The sequence below is a fragment of the Eschrichtius robustus genome, chromosome 5 (assembly GCF_028021215.1).
Source record: "Eschrichtius robustus isolate mEscRob2 chromosome 5, mEscRob2.pri, whole genome shotgun sequence".
Taxonomy (NCBI): Eukaryota; Metazoa; Chordata; class Mammalia; order Artiodactyla; family Eschrichtiidae; genus Eschrichtius; species Eschrichtius robustus.
Window position 1 is genome coordinate 100620426 of NC_090828.1, and position 18048 is coordinate 100638473.

Below are 18048 nucleotides of genomic sequence, written 5' to 3' on the forward strand. Positions count from 1 at the left end.
CTAAACTTTGGAGTGCCTGTGCCTTGCTGATTTTTAGTTTTCCCAACTTAGACGCCCATGAGTGGAAGTGCCCTATGCTCTCTAAGCCGAGTTTTTTAGATGTTTCAGGACACACCGTACCCTTCTCCAGAGTGGCTGTCGGCAATTTACATCCCGCCCATCAGCGTAGCAAGGCTCCCATTTCTCCATGGCCTCTCCTGCATTTCTGGTTTTGACACTTTATTCAGCATGGCCCTTTTGACCGATGGGAAGCGAGACTTCTTTGTAGCGCTGATTTGCCTTTCCAGGTTGCTTGGTTGGCCAAAAAGGGCGTATGCGTTTTTTCCTGAATATATTCAGGAAAAAACGCATACGCCTTTTTTGGCCAAGGGCACCATTGTCGAGGTTTTGCCGCTTTTCCTGTGCTTTAAAGGCGATTCGAATCTACCTCCTGAAATCTGTTTCCTGCAATTCTGCCTTGCTTTCAAATCCTCTTCGTTGCCTTCCCTCAATATTTTTGTGGGCGAGAGTTATCATTTCTAACTCTGCAGGTTTGTGATTTGCAGTGCCCCTGAGCTCCATTTTTCAACTCGCTTTTTTGGGAGCTGGCCGCAAAAGCGTAGGATTGCTTCAGGCCCTATTCTGGTTCCGGGCGGCAGGCTGAGCCTGTGGTTAATTCTTCTTCCTGATGGGAAAATAGAGTGACCTGTGCCTGTCCCAACACCTAGAGTTAGTCGCTCATTGGTTCCCCCTCTTCCCGTTCATCCTCAGGACAAATTGCAACCTGTACGGAACAGGAGGTTAAACGTGCTGATTCTCCAAGGAGGGAGATTGCTATTAAAGTGGCTGGAATGGCGAACCCGAGCACAAGGAGATGAGAAATGAGGTGCGTTTTAGAAACCTTTCCCGATCACACGGTGTACCATCTTCTGGGTTTCTCATGCATGTTTTCGATGTAGGAAGATGCCCTTGAACCTGGAGATTTGGGACCCATGGGATGGGTACCACGCAGTATTACTTTAAAGGGTCTGCGTTTGCTCACCCAACCTCACCAAACCTCTCAGCCCCAAGAGTGTCCACCCTTATGTCTCAATCAGCTGTGGGTCTAGATATGGTCAATCCAGGTGGCATCACAGCCCCTGAACGAATTTTGTAAGAATTTCTCTCTCTTTCACTGTCTTTGTTTCACGGGTTTTTAAAAGTAATTGATTTTCCTAATGGGGTTTAGCTGCTTTTCACTGCTGTGTTTATGCCGCTTTACTCCCACTTGACTCACTTACGGAGAGATATCAATACATAGGTTTGAAGATTCTTACTAGTCAGATCTATTCTTGGGCGGTGAATAGGGGGTGTTGAGTCCAGTTCACTGAGCAAGCAGTAGGTCTTGTCTATTACATATTGGGTTTATGGAACGGTATCTGAGCTAATTTGAAACCCTTGTTTTATGCATCACCCCACCTCGCCTTTCCCGTTAGGCAGCCATAGTGTGTTTTCTAAATGTGTGACTCTGTTCTGTTTTGTAATTCAGTTCAAGTGTAGCGGTTTTTACATTCCCTCTATAAGTGATATCTTCTGATTAGTGTCTTTTTCTGTGTGACTTATTTCACTTAGAACCGTCGTACCTGAATCCACTCATCATGCTGCTACTAGCCTTATGACGTTGATTTCATGGCTGAGTGATATTCCATTGTACCTAAGGACCACAACTTCTTTATCCATTTTTCTCTTTCCTGGGATATTTAAGGTGGAATGAAGTGGAGGTTCTTGTCAACAGAGCAACCCTAAACTTTGGAGTGCCTGTGCCTTGCTGATTTTTAGTTTTCCCAAATTAGACGCCCATGAGTGGAAGTGCCCTATGCTCTCTAAGCCGAGTTTTTTAGATGTTTCAGGACACACCGTACACTTCTCCAGAGTGGCTGTTGGCAATTTACATCCCGCCCATCAGCGTAGCAAGGCTCCCATTTCTCCATGGCCTCTCCTGCATTTCTGGTATTGACACTTTATTCAGCATGGCCCTTTTGACCGATGGGAAGCGAGACTTCTTTGTAGCGCCGATTTGCCTTTCCAGGTTGCTTGGTTGGCCAAAAAGGGCGTATGCGTTTTTTCCTGAATATATTCAGGAAAAAACGCATACGCCCTTTTTGGCCAAGGGCATCATTGTCGAGGTTTTGCCGCTTTTCCTGTGCTTTAAAGGCGATTCGAATCTACCTCCTGAAATCTGTTTCCTGCAATTCTGCCTTGCTTTCAAATCCTCTTCGTTGCCTTCCCTCAATATTTTTGTGGGCGAGAGTTATCATTTCTAACTCTGCAGGTTTGTGATTTGCAGTGCCCCTGAGCTCCATTTTTCAACTCGCTTTTTTGGGAGCTGGCCGCAAAAGCGTAGGATTGCTTCAGGCCCTATTCTGGTTCCGGGCGGCAGGCTGAGCCTGTGGTTAATTCTTCTTCCTGATGGGAAAATAGAGTGACCTGTGCCTTTCCCAACACCTAGAGCTAGTCGCTCATTGGTTCCCCCTCTTCCCGTTCATCCTCAGGACAAATTGCAACCTGTACGGAACAGGAGGTTAAACGTGCTGATTCTGCAAGGAGGGAGATTGCTAGTAAAGCGGCTGGAATGGCGAACCCGAGCACAAGGAGATGAGAAATGAGGTGCGTTTTAGAAACCTTTCCCGATCACACGGTGTACCATCTTCTGGGGTTCTCATGCATGTTTTCGATGTAGGAAGATGCCCTTGAACCTGGAGATTTGGGACCCATCAGACGGGTACCACGCAGTATTACTTTAAAGGGTCTGCATTTGCTCACCCAACCTCACCAAACCTCTCAGCCCCAAGAGTGTCCACCCTTATGTCTCAATCAGCTGTGGGTCTAGATATGGTCAATCCAGGTGGCATCACAGCCCCTGAACGAATTTTGTAAGAATTTCTCTCTCTTTCACTGTCTTTGTTTCACGGGTTTTTAAAAGTAATTGATTTTCCTAATGTGGTTTAGCTGCTTTTCACTGCTGTGTTTATGCCGCTTTACTCCCACTTGACTCACTTACGGAGAGATATCAATACATAGGTTTGAAGATTCTTACTACTCAGATCTATTCTTGGACGGTGAATAGGGGGTGTTGAGTCCAGTTCACTGAGCAAGGAGTAGGTCTTGTCTATTACATATTGGGTTTATGGAACGGTATCTGAGCTAATTTGAAACCCTTGTTTTAGGCATCACCCCACCTCGCCTTTCCCGATAGGCAGCCATAGTGTGTTTTCTAAATGTGTGACTCTGTTGTGTTTTGTAATTCAGTTCAAGTGTAGCGGTTTTTACATTCCCTCTATAAGTGATATCTTCTGATTAGTGTCTTTTTCTGTGTGACTTATTTCACTTAGAACCGTCGTACCTGAATCCACTCATCATGCTGCTACTAGCCTTATGACGTTGATTTCATGGCTGAGTGATATTCCATTGTACCTAAGGACCACAACTTCTTTATCCATTTTTCTCTTTCCTGGGATATTTAAGGTGGAATGAAGTGGAGGTTCTTGTCAACAGAGCAACCCTAAACTTTGGAGTGCCTGTGCCTTGCTGATTTTTAGTTTTCCCAAATTAGACGCCCATGAGTGGAAGTGCCCTATGCTCTCTAAGCCGAGTTTTTTAGATGTTTCAGGACACACCGTACACTTCTCCAGAGTGGCTGTTGGCAATTTACATCCCGCCCATCAGCGTAGCAAGGCTCCCATTTCTCCATGGCCTCTCCTGCATTTCTGGTATTGACACTTTATTCAGCATGGCCCTTTTGACCGATGGGAAGCGAGACTTCTTTGTAGCGCTGATTTGCCTTTCCAGGTTGCTTGGTTGGCCAAAAAGGGCGTATGCGTTTTTTCCTGAATATATTCAGGAAAAAACGCATACGCCCTTTTTGGCCAAGGGCATCATTGTCGAGGTTTTGCCGCTTTTCCTGTGCTTTAAAGGCGATTCGAATCTACCTCCTGAAATCTGTTTCCTGCAATTCTGCCTTGCTTTCAAATCCTCTTCGTTGCCTTCCCTCAATATTTTTGTGGGCGAGAGTTATCATTTCTAACTCTGCAGGTTTGTGATTTGCAGGGCCCCTGAGCTCCATTTTTCAACTCGCTTTTTTGGGAGCTGGCCGCAAAAGCGTAGGATTGCTTCAGGCCCTATTCTGGTTCCGGGCGGCAGGCTGAGCCTGTGGTTAATTCTTCTTCCTGATGGGAAAATAGAGTGACCTGTGCCTGTCCCAACACCTAGAGTTAGTCGCTCATTGGTTCCCCCTCTTCCCGTTCATCCTCAGGACAAATTGCAACCTGTACGGAACAGGAGGTTAAACGTGCTGATTCTCCAAGGAGGGAGATTGCTATTAAAGTGGCTGGAATGGCGAACCCGAGCACAAGGAGATGAGAAATGAGGTGCGTTTTAGAAACCTTTCCCGATCACACGGTGTACCATCTTCTGGGTTTCTCATGCATGTTTTCGATGTAGGAAGATGCCCTTGAACCTGGAGATTTGGGACCCATGGGATGGGTACCACGCAGTATTACTTTAAAGGGTCTGCGTTTGCTCACCCAACCTCACCAAACCTCTCAGCCCCAAGAGTGTCCACCCTTATGTCTCAATCAGCTGTGGGTCTAGATATGGTCAATCCAGGTGGCATCACAGCCCCTGAACGAATTTTGTAAGAATTTCTCTCTCTTTCACTGTCTTTGTTTCACGGGTTTTTAAAAGTAATTGATTTTCCTAATGGGGTTTAGCTGCTTTTCACTGCTGTGTTTATGCCGCTTTACTCCCACTTGACTCACTTACGGAGAGATATCAATACATAGGTTTGAAGATTCTTACTAGTCAGATCTATTCTTGGGCGGTGAATAGGGGGTGTTGAGTCCAGTTCACTGAGCAAGCAGTAGGTCTTGTCTATTACATATTGGGTTTATGGAACGGTATCTGAGCTAATTTGAAACCCTTGTTTTATGCATCACCCCACCTCGCCTTTCCCGTTAGGCAGCCATAGTGTGTTTTCTAAATGTGTGACTCTGTTCTGTTTTGTAATTCAGTTCAAGTGTAGCGGTTTTTACATTCCCTCTATAAGTGATATCTTCTGATTAGTGTCTTTTTCTGTGTGACTTATTTCACTTAGAACCGTCGTACCTGAATCCACTCATCATGCTGCTACTAGCCTTATGACGTTGATTTCATGGCTGAGTGATATTCCATTGTACCTAAGGACCACAACTTCTTTATCCATTTTTCTCTTTCCTGGGATATTTAAGGTGGAATGAAGTGGAGGTTCTTGTCAACAGAGCAACCCTAAACTTTGGAGTGCCTGTGCCTTGCTGATTTTTAGTTTTCCCAAATGAGACGCCCATGAGTGGAAGTGCCCTATGCTCTCTAAGCCGAGTTTTTTAGATGTTTCAGGACACACCGTACACTTCTCCAGAGTGGCTGTTGGCAATTTACATCCCGCCCATCAGCGTAGCAAGGCTCCCATTTCTCCATGGCCTCTCCTGCATTTCTGGTATTGACACTTTATTCAGCATGGCCCTTTTGACCGATGGGAAGCGAGACTTCTTTGTAGCGCCGATTTGCCTTTCCAGGTTGCTTGGTTGGCCAAAAAGGGCGTATGCGTTTTTTCCTGAATATATTCAGGAAAAAACGCATACGCCCTTTTTGGCCAAGGGCATCATTGTCGAGGTTTTGCCGCTTTTCCTGTGCTTTAAAGGCGATTCGAATCTACCTCCTGAAATCTGTTTCCTGCAATTCTGCCTTGCTTTCAAATCCTCTTCGTTGCCTTCCCTCAATATTTTTGTGGGCGAGAGTTATCATTTCTAACTCTGCAGGTTTGTGATTTGCAGTGCCCCTGAGCTCCATTTTTCAACTCGCTTTTTTGGGAGCTGGCCGCAAAAGCGTAGGATTGCTTCAGGCCCTATTCTGGTTCCGGGCGGCAGGCTGAGCCTGTGGTTAATTCTTCTTCCTGATGGGAAAATAGAGTGACCTGTGCCTTTCCCAACACCTAGAGCTAGTCGCTCATTGGTTCCCCCTCTTCCCGTTCATCCTCAGGACAAATTGCAACCTGTACGGAACAGGAGGTTAAACGTGCTGATTCTGCAAGGAGGGAGATTGCTAGTAAAGCGGCTGGAATGGCGAACCCGAGCACAAGGAGATGAGAAATGAGGTGCGTTTTAGAAACCTTTCCCGATCACACGGTGTACCATCTTCTGGGGTTCTCATGCATGTTTTCGATGTAGGAAGATGCCCTTGAACCTGGAGATTTGGGACCCATCAGACGGGTACCACGCAGTATTACTTTAAAGGGTCTGCATTTGCTCACCCAACCTCACCAAACCTCTCAGCCCCAAGAGTGTCCACCCTTATGTCTCAATCAGCTGTGGGTCTAGATATGGTCAATCCAGGTGGCATCACAGCCCCTGAACGAATTTTGTAAGAATTTCTCTCTCTTTCACTGTCTTTGTTTCACGGGTTTTTAAAAGTAATTGATTTTCCTAATGTGGTTTAGCTGCTTTTCACTGCTGTGTTTATGCCGCTTTACTCCCACTTGACTCACTTACGGAGAGATATCAATACATAGGTTTGAAGATTCTTACTACTCAGATCTATTCTTGGACGGTGAATAGGGGGTGTTGAGTCCAGTTCACTGAGCAAGGAGTAGGTCTTGTCTATTACATATTGGGTTTATGGAACGGTATCTGAGCTAATTTGAAACCCTTGTTTTAGGCATCACCCCACCTCACCTTTCCCGATAGGCAGCCATAGTGTGTTTTCTAAATGTGTGACTCTGTTGTGTTTTGTAATTCAGTTCAAGTGTAGCGGTTTTTACATTCCCTCTATAAGTGATATCTTCTGATTAGTGTCTTTTTCTGTGTGACTTATTTCACTTAGAACCGTCGTACCTGAATCCACTCATCATGCTGCTACTAGCCTTATGACGTTGATTTCATGGCTGAGTGATATTCCATTGTACCTAAGGACCACAACTTCTTTATCCATTTTTCTCTTTCCTGGGATATTTAAGGTGGAATGAAGTGGAGGTTCTTGTCAACAGAGCAACCCTAAACTTTGGAGTGCCTGTGCCTTGCTGATTTTTAGTTTTCCCAAATTAGACGCCCATGAGTGGAAGTGCCCTATGCTCTCTAAGCCGAGTTTTTTAGATGTTTCAGGACACACCGTACACTTCTCCAGAGTGGCTGTTGGCAATTTACATCCCGCCCATCAGCGTAGCAAGGCTCCCATTTCTCCATGGCCTCTCCTGCATTTCTGGTATTGACACTTTATTCAGCATGGCCCTTTTGACCGATGGGAAGCGAGACTTCTTTGTAGCGCTGATTTGCCTTTCCAGGTTGCTTGGTTGGCCAAAAAGGGCGTATGCGTTTTTTCCTGAATATATTCAGGAAAAAACGCATACGCCCTTTTTGGCCAAGGGCATCATTGTCGAGGTTTTGCCGCTTTTCCTGTGCTTTAAAGGCGATTCGAATCTACCTCCTGAAATCTGTTTCCTGCAATTCTGCCTTGCTTTCAAATCCTCTTCGTTGCCTTCCCTCAATATTTTTGTGGGCGAGAGTTATCATTTCTAACTCTGCAGGTTTGTGATTTGCAGGGCCCCTGAGCTCCATTTTTCAACTCGCTTTTTTGGGAGCTGGCCGCAAAAGCGTAGGATTGCTTCAGGCCCTATTCTGGTTCCGGGCGGCAGGCTGAGCCTGTGGTTAATTCTTCTTCCTGATGGGAAAATAGAGTGACCTGTGCCTTTCCCAACACCTAGAGCTAGTCGCTCATTGGTTCCCCCTCTTCCCGTTCATCCTCAGGACAAATTGCAACCTGTACGGAACAGGAGGTTAAAGGTGCTGATTCTCCAAGGAGGGAGATTGCTAGTAAAGCGGCTGGAATGGCGAACCCGAGCACAAGGAGATGAGAAATGAGGTGCGTTTTAGAAACCTTTCCCGATCACACGGTGTACCATCTTCTGGGGTTCTCATGCATGTTTTCGATGTAGGAAGATGCCCTTGAACCTGGAGATTTGGGACCCATCAGACGGGTACCACGCAGTATTACTTTAAAGGGTCTGCGTTTGCTCACCCAACCTCACCAAACCTCTCAGCCCCAAGAGTGTCCACCCTTATGTCTCAATCAGCTGTGGGTCTAGATATGGTCAATCCAGGTGGCATCACAGCCCCTGAACGAATTTTGTAAGAATTTCTCTCTCTTTCACTCTCTTTGTTTCACGGGTTTTTAAAAGTAATTGATTTTCCTAATGGGGTTTAGCTGCTTTTCACTGCTGTGTTTATGCCGCTTTACTCCCACTTGACTCACTTACGGAGAGATATCAATACATAGGTTTGAAGATTCTTACTACTCAGATCTATTCTTGGGCGGTGAATAGGGGGTGTTGAGTCCAGTTCACTGAGCAAGGAGTAGGTCTTGTCTATTACATATTGGGTTTATGGAACGGTATCTGAGCTAATTTGAAACCCTTGTTTTAGGCATCACCCCACCTCACCTTTCCCGATAGGCAGCCATAGTGTGTTTTCTAAATGTGTGACTCTGTTCTGTTTTGTAATTCAGTTCAAGTGTAGCGGTTTTTACATTCCCTCTATAAGTGATATCTTCTGATTAGTGTCTTTTTCTGTGTGACTTATTTCACTTAGAACCGTCGTACCTGAATCCACTCATCATGCTGCTACTAGCCTTATGACGTTGATTTCATGGCTGAGTGATATTCCATTGTACCTAAGGACCACAACTTCTTTATCCATTTTTCTCTTTCCTGGGATATTTAAGGTGGAATGAAGTGGAGGTTCTTGTCAACAGAGCAACCCTAAACTTTGCAGTGCCTGTGCCTTGCTGATTTTTAGTTTTCCCAACTTAGACGCCCATGAGTGGAAGTGCCCTATGCTCTCTAAGCCGAGTTTTTTAGATGTTTCAGGACACACCGTACCCTTCTCCAGAGTGGCTGTCGGCAATTTACATCCCGCCCATCAGCGTAGCAAGGCTCCCATTTCTCCATGGCCTCTCCTGCATTTCTGGTTTTGACACTTTATTCAGCATGGCCCTTTTGACCGATGGGAAGCGAGACTTCTTTGTAGCGCTGATTTGCCTTTCCAGGTTGCTTGGTTGGCCAAAAAGGGCGTATGCGTTTTTTCCTGAATATATTCAGGAAAAAACGCATACGCCTTTTTTGGCCAAGGGCACCATTGTCGAGGTTTTGCCGCTTTTCCTGTGCTTTAAAGGCGATTCGAATCTACCTCCTGAAATCTGTTTCCTGCAATTCTGCCTTGCTTTCAAATCCTCTTCGTTGCCTTCCCTCAATATTTTTGTGGGCGAGAGTTATCATTTCTAACTCTGCAGGTTTGTGATTTGCAGTGCCCCTGAGCTCCATTTTTCAACTCGCTTTTTTGGGAGCTGGCCGCAAAAGCGTAGGATTGCTTCAGGCCCTATTCTGGTTCCGGGCGGCAGGCTGAGCCTGTGGTTAATTCTTCTTCCTGATGGGAAAATAGAGTGACCTGTGCCTGTCCCAACACCTAGAGTTAGTCGCTCATTGGTTCCCCCTGTTCCCGTTCATCCTCAGGACAAATTGCAACCTGTACGGAACAGGAGGTTAAACGTGCTGATTCTCCAAGGAGGGAGATTGCTATTAAAGTGGCTGGAATGGCGAACCCGAGCACAAGGAGATGAGAAATGAGGTGCGTTTTAGAAACCTTTCCCGATCACACGGTGTACCATCTTCTGGGTTTCTCATGCATGTTTTCGATGTAGGAAGATGCCCTTGAGCCTGGAGATTTGGGACCCATGGGATGGGTACCACGCAGTATTACTTTAAAGGGTCTGCGTTTGCTCACCCAACCTCACCAAACCTCTCAGCCCCAAGAGTGTCCACCCTTATGTCTCAATCAGCTGTGGGTCTAGATATGGTCAATCCAGGTGGCATCACAGCCCCTGAACGAATTTTGTAAGAATTTCTCTCTCTTTCACTGTCTTTGTTTCACGGGTTTTTAAAAGTAATTGATTTTCCTAATGGGGTTTAGCTGCTTTTCACTGCTGTGTTTATGCCGCTTTACTCCCACTTGACTCACTTACGGAGAGATATCAATACATAGGTTTGAAGATTCTTACTAGTCAGATCTATTCTTGGGCGGTGAATAGGGGGTGTTGAGTCCAGTTCACTGAGCAAGCAGTAGGTCTTGTCTATTACATATTGGGTTTATGGAACGGTATCTGAGCTAATTTGAAACCCTTGTTTTAGGCATCACCCCACCTCGCCTTTCCCGTTAGGCAGCCATAGTGTGTTTTCTAAATGTGTGACTCTGTTCTGTTTTGTAATTCAGTTCAAGTGTAGCGGTTTTTACATTCCCTCTATAAGTGATATCTTCTGATTAGTGTCTTTTTCTGTGTGACTTATTTCACTTAGAACCGTCGTACCTGAATCCACTCATCATGCTGCTACTAGCCTTATGACGTTGATTTCATGGCTGAGTGATATTCCATTGTACCTAAGGACCACAACTTCTTTATCCATTTTTCTCTTTCCTGGGATATTTAAGGTGGAATGAAGTGGAGGTTCTTGTCAACAGAGCAACCCTAAACTTTGGAGTGCCTGTGCCTTGCTGATTTTTAGTTTTCCCAAATGAGACGCCCATGAGTGGAAGTGCCCTATGCTCTCTAAGCCGAGTTTTTTAGATGTTTCAGGACACACCGTACACTTCTCCAGAGTGGCTGTTGGCAATTTACATCCCGCCCATCAGCGTAGCAAGGCTCCCATTTCTCCATGGCCTCTCCTGCATTTCTGGTATTGACACTTTATTCAGCATGGCCCTTTTGACCGATGGGAAGCGAGACTTCTTTGTAGCGCCGATTTGCCTTTCCAGGTTGCTTGGTTGGCCAAAAAGGGCGTATGCGTTTTTTCCTGAATATATTCAGGAAAAAACGCATACGCCCTTTTTGGCCAAGGGCATCATTGTCGAGGTTTTGCCGCTTTTCCTGTGCTTTAAAGGCGATTCGAATCTACCTCCTGAAATCTGTTTCCTGCAATTCTGCCTTGCTTTCAAATCCTCTTCGTTGCCTTCCCTCAATATTTTTGTGGGCGAGAGTTATCATTTCTAACTCTGCAGGTTTGTGATTTGCAGTGCCCCTGAGCTCCATTTTTCAACTCGCTTTTTTGGGAGCTGGCCGCAAAAGCGTAGGATTGCTTCAGGCCCTATTCTGGTTCCGGGCGGCAGGCTGAGCCTGTGGTTAATTCTTCTTCCTGATGGGAAAATAGAGTGACCTGTGCCTTTCCCAACACCTAGAGCTAGTCGCTCATTGGTTCCCCCTCTTCCCGTTCATCCTCAGGACAAATTGCAACCTGTACGGAACAGGAGGTTAAACGTGCTGATTCTCCAAGGAGGGAGATTGCTAGTAAAGCGGCTGGAATGGCGAACCCGAGCACAAGGAGATGAGAAATGAGGTGCGTTTTAGAAACCTTTCCCGATCACACGGTGTACCATCTTCTGGGGTTCTCATGCACGTTTTCGATGTAGGAAGATGCCCTTGAACCTGGAGATTTGGGACCCATCAGACGGGTACCACGCAGTATTACTTTAAAGGGTCTGCATTTGCTCACCCAACCTCACGAAACCTCTCAGCCCCAAGAGTGTCCACCCTTATGTCTCAATCAGCTGTGGGTCTAGATATTGTCAATCCAGGTGGCATCACAGCCCCTGAACGAATTTTGTAAGAATTTCTCTCTCTTTCACTGTCTTTGTTTCACGGGTTTTTAAAAGTAATTGATTTTCCTAATGTGGTTTAGCTGCTTTTCACTGCTGTGTTTATGCCGCTTTACTCCCACTTGACTCACTTACGGAGAGATATCAATACATAGGTTTGAAGATTCTTACTACTCAGATCTATTCTTGGATGGTGAATAGGGGGTGTTGAGTCCAGTTCACTGAGCAAGGAGTAGGTCTTGTCTATTACATATTGGGTTTATGGAACGGTATCTGAGCTAATTTGAAACCCTGTTTTAGGCATCACCCCACCTCACCTTTCCCGATAGGCAGCCATAGTGTGTTTTCTAAATGTGTGACTCTGTTCTGTTTTGTAATTCAGTTCAAGTGTAGCGGTTTTTACATTCCCTCTATAAGTGATATCTTCTGATTAGTGTCTTTTTCTGTGTGACTTATTTCACTTAGAACCGTCGTACCTGAATCCACTCATCATGCTGCTACTAGCCTTATGACGTTGATTTCATGGCTGAGTGATATTCCATTGTACCTAAGGACCACAACTTCTTTATCCATTTTTCTCTTTCCTGGGATATTTAAGGTGGAATGAAGTGGAGGTTCTTGTCAACAGAGCAACCCTAAACTTTGGAGTGCCTGTGCCTTGCTGATTTTTAGTTTTCCCAAATTAGACGCCCATGAGTGGAAGTGCCCTATGCTCTCTAAGCCGAGTTTTTTAGATGTTTCAGGACACACCGTACACTTCTCCAGAGTGGCTGTTGGCAATTTACATCCCGCCCATCAGCGTAGCAAGGCTCCCATTTCTCCATGGCCTCTCCTGCATTTCTCGTATTGACACTTTATTCAGCATGGCCCTTTTGACCGATGGGAAGCGAGACTTCTTTGTAGCGCTGATTTGCCTTTCCAGGTTGCTTGGTTGGCCAAAAAGGGCGTATGCGTTTTTTCCTGAATATATTCAGGAAAAAACGCATACGCCCTTTTTGGCCAAGGGCATCATTGTCGAGGTTTTGCCGCTTTTCCTGTGCTTTAAAGGCGATTCGAATCTACCTCCTGAAATCTGTTTCCTGCAATTCTGCCTTGCTTTCAAATCCTCTTCGTTGCCTTCCCTCAATATTTTTGTGGGCGAGAATTATCATTTCTAACTCTGCAGGTTTGTGATTTGCAGGGCCCCTGAGCTCCATTTTTCAACTCGCTTTTTTGGGAGCTGGCCGCAAAAGCGTAGGATTGCTTCAGGCCCTATTCTGGTTCCGGGCGGCAGGCTGAGCCTGTGGTTAATTCTTCTTCCTGATGGGAAAATAGAGTGACCTGTGCCTTTCCCAACACCTAGAGCTAGTCGCTCATTGGTTCCCCCTCTTCCCGTTCATCCTCAGGACAAATTGCAACCTGTACGGAACAGGAGGTTAAAGGTGCTGATTCTCCAAGGAGGGAGATTGCTAGTAAAGCGGCTGGAATGGCGAACCCGAGCACAAGGAGATGAGAAATGAGGTGCGTTTTAGAAACCTTTCCCGATCACATGGTGTACCATCTTCTGGGGTTCTCATGCATGTTTTCGAGGTAGGAAGATGCCCTTGAACCTGGAGATTTGGGACCCATCAGACGGGTACCACGCAGTATTACTTTAAAGGGTCTGCGTTTGCTCACCCAACCTCACCAAACCTCTCAGCCCCAAGAGTGTCCACCCTTATGTCTCAATCAGCTGTGGGTCTAGATATGGTCAATCCAGGTGGCATCACAGCCCCTGAACGAATTTTGTAAGAATTTCTCTCTCTTGCACTGTCTTTGTTTCACGGGTTTTTAAAAGTAATTGATTTTCCTAATGGGGTTTAGCTGCTTTTCACTGCTGTGTTTATGCCGCTTTACTCCCACTTGACTCACTTACGGAGAGATATCAATACATAGGTTTGAAGATTCTTACTAGTCAGATCTATTCTTGGGCGGTGAATAGGGGGTGTTGAGTCCAGTTCACTGAGCAAGCAGTAGGTCTTGTCTATTACATATTGGGTTTATGGAACGGTATCTGAGCTAATTTGAAACCCTTGTTTTATGCATCACCCCACCTCGCCTTTCCCGTTAGGCAGCCATAGTGTGTTTTCTAAATGTGTGACTCTGTTCTGTTTTGTAATTCAGTTCAAGTGTAGCGGTTTTTACATTCCCTCTATAAGTGATATCTTCTGATTAGTGTCTTTTTCTGTGTGACTTATTTCACTTAGAACCGTCGTACCTGAATCCACTCATCATGCTGCTACTAGCCTTATGACGTTGATTTCATGGCTGAGTGATATTCCATTGTACCTAAGGACCACAACTTCTTTATCCATTTTTCTCTTTCCTGGGATATTTAAGGTGGAATGAAGTGGAGGTTCTTGTCAACAGAGCAACCCTAAACTTTGGAGTGCCTGTGCCTTGCTGATTTTTAGTTTTCCCAAATGAGACGCCCATGAGTGGAAGTGCCCTATGCTCTCTAAGCCGAGTTTTTTAGATGTTTCAGGACACACCGTACACTTCTCCAGAGTGGCTGTTGGCAATTTACATCCCGCCCATCAGCGTAGCAAGGCTCCCATTTCTCCATGGCCTCTCCTGCATTTCTGGTATTGACACTTTATTCAGCATGGCCCTTTTGACCGATGGGAAGCGAGACTTCTTTGTAGCGCCGATTTGCCTTTCCAGGTTGCTTGGTTGGCCAAAAAGGGCGTATGCGTTTTTTCCTGAATATATTCAGGAAAAAACGCATACGCCCTTTTTGGCCAAGGGCATCATTGTCGAGGTTTTGCCGCTTTTCCTGTGCTTTAAAGGCGATTCGAATCTACCTCCTGAAATCTGTTTCCTGCAATTCTGCCTTGCTTTCAAATCCTCTTCGTTGCCTTCCCTCAATATTTTTGTGGGCGAGAGTTATCATTTCTAACTCTGCAGGTTTGTGATTTGCAGTGCCCCTGAGCTCCATTTTTCAACTCGCTTTTTTGGGAGCTGGCCGCAAAAGCGTAGGATTGCTTCAGGCCCTATTCTGGTTCCGGGCGGCAGGCTGAGCCTGTGGTTAATTCTTCTTCCTGATGGGAAAATAGAGTGACCTGTGCCTTTCCCAACACCTAGAGCTAGTCGCTCATTGGTTCCCCCTCTTCCCGTTCATCCTCAGGACAAATTGCAACCTGTACGGAACAGGAGGTTAAACGTGCTGATTCTGCAAGGAGGGAGATTGCTAGTAAAGCGGCTGGAATGGCGAACCCGAGCACAAGGAGATGAGAAATGAGGTGCGTTTTAGACACCTTTCCCGATCACACGGTGTACCATCTTCTGGGGTTCTCATGCATGTTTTCGATGTAGGAAGATGCCCTTGAACCTGGAGATTTGGGACCCATCAGACGGGTACCACGCAGTATTACTTTAAAGGGTCTGCATTTGCTCACCCAACCTCACCAAACCTCTCAGCCCCAAGAGTGTCCACCCTTATGTCTCAATCAGCTGTGGGTCTAGATATGGTCAATCCAGGTGGCATCACAGCCCCTGAACGAATTTTGTAAGAATTTCTCTCTCTTTCACTGTCTTTGTTTCACGGGTTTTTAAAAGTAATTGATTTTCCTAATGTGGTTTAGCTGCTTTTCACTGCTGTGTTTATGCCGCTTTACTCCCACTTGACTCACTTACGGAGAGATATCAATACATAGGTTTGAAGATTCTTACTACTCAGATCTATTCTTGGACGGTGAATAGGGGGTGTTGAGTCCAGTTCACTGAGCAAGGAGTAGGTCTTGTCTATTACATATTGGGTTTATGGAACGGTATCTGAGCTAATTTGAAACCCTTGTTTTAGGCATCACCCCACCTCACCTTTCCCGATAGGCAGCCATAGTGTGTTTTCTAAATGTGTGACTCTGTTGTGTTTTGTAATTCAGTTCAAGTGTAGCGGTTTTTACATTCCCTCTATAAGTGATATCTTCTGATTAGTGTCTTTTTCTGTGTGACTTATTTCACTTAGAACCGTCGTACCTGAATCCACTCATCATGCTGCTACTAGCCTTATGACGTTGATTTCATGGCTGAGTGATATTCCTTTGTACCTAAGGACCACAACTTCTTTATCCATTTTTCTCTTTCCTGGGATATTTAAGGTGGAATGAAGTGGAGGTTCTTGTCAACAGAGCAACCCTAAACTTTGGAGTGCCTGTGCCTTGCTGATTTTTAGTTTTCCCAAATTAGACGCCCATGAGTGGAAGTGCCCTATGCTCTCTAAGCCGAGTTTTTTAGATGTTTCAGGACACACCGTACACTTCTCCAGAGTGGCTGTTGGCAATTTACATCCCGCCCATCAGCGTAGCAAGGCTCCCATTTCTCCATGGCCTCTCCTGCATTTCTGGTATTGACACTTTATTCAGCATGGCCCTTTTGACCGATGGGAAGCGAGACTTCTTTGTAGCGCTGATTTGCCTTTCCAGGTTGCTTGGTTGGCCAAAAAGGGCGTATGCGTTTTTTCCTGAATATATTCAGGAAAAAACGCATACGCCCTTTTTGGCCAAGGGCATCATTGTCGAGGTTTTGCCGCTTTTCCTGTGCTTTAAAGGCGATTCGAATCTACCTCCTGAAATCTGTTTCCTGCAATTCTGCCTTGCTTTCAAATCCTCTTCGTTGCCTTCCCTCAATATTTTTGTGGGCGAGAGTTATCATTTCTAACTCTGCAGGTTTGTGATTTGCAGGGCCACTGAGCTCCATTTTTCAACTCGCTTTTTTGGGAGCTGGCCGCAAAAGCGTAGGATTGCTTCAGACCCTATTCTGGTTCTGGGCGGCAGGCTGAGCCTGTGGTTAATTCTTCTTCCTGATGGGAAAATAGAGTGACCTGTGCCTTTCCCAACACCTAGAGCTATTCGCTCATTGGTTCCCCCTCTTCCCGTTCATCCTCAGGACAAATTGCAACCTGTACGGAACAGGAGGTTAAAGGTGCTGATTCTCCAAGGAGGGAGATTGCTAGTAAAGCGGCTGGAATGGCGAACCCGAGCACAAGGAGATGAGAAATGAGGTGCGTTTTAGAAACCTTTCCCGATCACACAGTGTACCATCTTCTGGGGTTCTCATGCATGTTTTCGATGTAGGAAGATGCCCTTGAACCTGGAGATTTGGGACCCATGGGATGGGTACCACGCAGTATTACTTTAAAGGGTCTGCGTTTGCTCACCCAACCTCACCAAACCTCTCAGCCCCAAGAGTGTCCACCCTTATGTCTCAATCAGCTGTGGGTCTAGATATGGTCAATCCAGGTGGCATCACAGCCCCTGAACGAATTTTGTAAGAATTTCTCTCTCTTTCACTCTCTTTGTTTCACGGGTTTTTAAAAGTAATTGATTTTCCTAATGGGGTTTAGCTGCTTTTCACTGCTGTGTTTATGCCGCTTTACTCCCACTTGACTCACTTACGGAGAGATATCAATACATAGGTTTGAAGATTCTTACTACTCAGATCTATTCTTGGGCAGTGAATAGGGGGTGTTGAGTCCAGTTCACTGAGCAAGGAGTAGGTCTTGTCTATTACATATTGGGTTTATGGAACGGTATCTGAGCTAATTTGAAACCCTTGTTTTAGGCATCACCCCACCTCACCTTTCCCGATAGGCAGCCATAGTGTGTTTTCTAAATGTGTGACTCTGTTCTGTTTTGTAATTCAGTTCAAGTGTAGCGGTTTTTACATTCCCTCTATAAGTGATATCTTCTGATTAGTGTCTTTTTCTGTGTGACTTATTTCACTTAGAACCGTCGTACCTGAATCCACTCATCATGCTGCTACTAGCCTTATGACGTTGATTTCATGGCTGAGTGATATTCCATTGTACCTAAGGACCACAACTTCTTTATCCATTTTTCTCTTTCCTGGGATATTTAAGGTGGAATGAAGTGGAGGTTCTTGTCAACAGAGCAACCCTAAACTTTGCAGTGCCTGTGCCTTGCTGATTTTTAGTTTTCCCAAATTAGACGCCCATGAGTGGAAGTGCCCTATGCTCTCTAAGCCGAGTTTTTTAGATGTTTCAGGACACACCGTACCCTTCTCCAGAGTGGCTGTCGGCAATTTACATCCCGCCCATCAGCGTAGCAAGGCTCCCATTTCTCCATGGCCTCTCCTGCATTTCTGGTTTTGACACTTTATTCAGCATGGCCCTTTTGACCGATGGGAAGCGAGACTTCTTTGTAGCGCTGATTTGCCTTTCCAGGTTGCTTGGTTGGCCAAAAAGGGCGTATGCGTTTTTTCCTGAATATATTCAGGAAAAAACGCATACGCCTTTTTTTGCCAAGGGCATCATTGTCGAGGTTTTGCCGCTTTTCCTGTGCTTTAAAGGCGATTCGAATCTACCTCCTGAAATCTGTTTCCTGCA